This window comes from Arachis stenosperma, chromosome 4 (genome assembly GCF_014773155.1).
Source record: "Arachis stenosperma cultivar V10309 chromosome 4, arast.V10309.gnm1.PFL2, whole genome shotgun sequence".
NCBI lineage: Eukaryota > Viridiplantae > Streptophyta > Magnoliopsida > Fabales > Fabaceae > Arachis > Arachis stenosperma.
This window is the reverse complement of record NC_080380.1, coordinates 18,588,533-18,589,554: the sequence shown is the minus strand read 5'-3', so window position 1 is coordinate 18,589,554 and position 1,022 is coordinate 18,588,533. Positions and strand designations below refer to the sequence as shown.

Below are 1,022 nucleotides of genomic sequence, written 5' to 3'. Positions count from 1 at the left end.
ACAGAATTGCAAGTTCCATGGAAACCCATTGGAAGATCCTCATCAGTTCTTAGCTGAATTCTTGCAAATCTGTGACACTGTCAAGACTAATGGGGTTGACCCTGAAGTCTACAGACTCATGCTATTCCCTTTTGCTGTAAGAGACAGAGCTAGAATATGGTTGGATTCTCAACCTAAAGAAAGCCTGGACTCTTGGGAAAAGCTAGTTAATGCCTTCTTGGCAAAGTTCTTTCCACCTCAAAAATTGAGTAAGCTTAGAGTGGAAGTCCAAACCTTCAGACAGAAGGATGGAGAATCCCTCTATGAAGCTTGGGAAAGATACAAACAATTGATCAGAAAATGTCCTTCTGACATGCTTTCTGAATGGAGCATCATAGGTATTTTCTATGATGGTCTCTCTGAACTGTCCAAGATGTCTTTGGATAGCTCTGCTGGAGGATCTCTTCATTTGAAGAAGACGCCTGCAGAAGCTCAAGAGCTGATTGAAATGGTTGCAAATAACCAATTCATGTACACTTCTGAAAGGAATCCTGTGAACAATGGGACTAGTCAGAAGAAAAGAATTCTTGAGATTGATGCTCTGAATGCCATTCTGGCTTAGAACAAAATATTGACTCAACAAGTCAATTTGATTTCTCAAAGTCTGTCTGGAATACAAAATGCACCAAGCAGTACTAAGGATGCTTCATCTGAGGAAGAAGCCTATGATCCTGAGAACCCTTCAATGGAAGAGGTGAATTACCTAGGAGAACCCTATGGAAACACCTATAATTCTTCATGGAGAAATCACCCAAATTTCTCATGGAAGAATCAAGAGAAACCTCAACAAGGTTTCAACAACAATAATGGTGGAAGAAATAGGTTTAGCAATGGCAAGCCTTTTCCATCATCTTCTCAGCAACAGACAGAGAGTTCTAAGCAGAATACCTCTGACTTAGCAACCATGGTCTCTGATCTAATCAAAACCACTCAAAGTTTCATGACTGAAACAAGGTCCTCCATTAGGAATTTGGAGGCACAAG

The 1,022-nt window shown here is 40.5% G+C and overlaps 1 non-coding gene across 1 annotated transcript; it reads right to left on the bottom strand.

Moving 5' to 3' along the window:
• Positions 1-250: 250 nt before the first annotated feature.
• Positions 251-358, bottom strand: LOC130978723 (small nucleolar RNA R71). Its single transcript, XR_009086341.1, has one exon. It is a non-coding gene; the product is annotated as a small nucleolar RNA R71 (small nucleolar RNA).
• Positions 359-1,022: the final 664 nt, after the last annotated feature.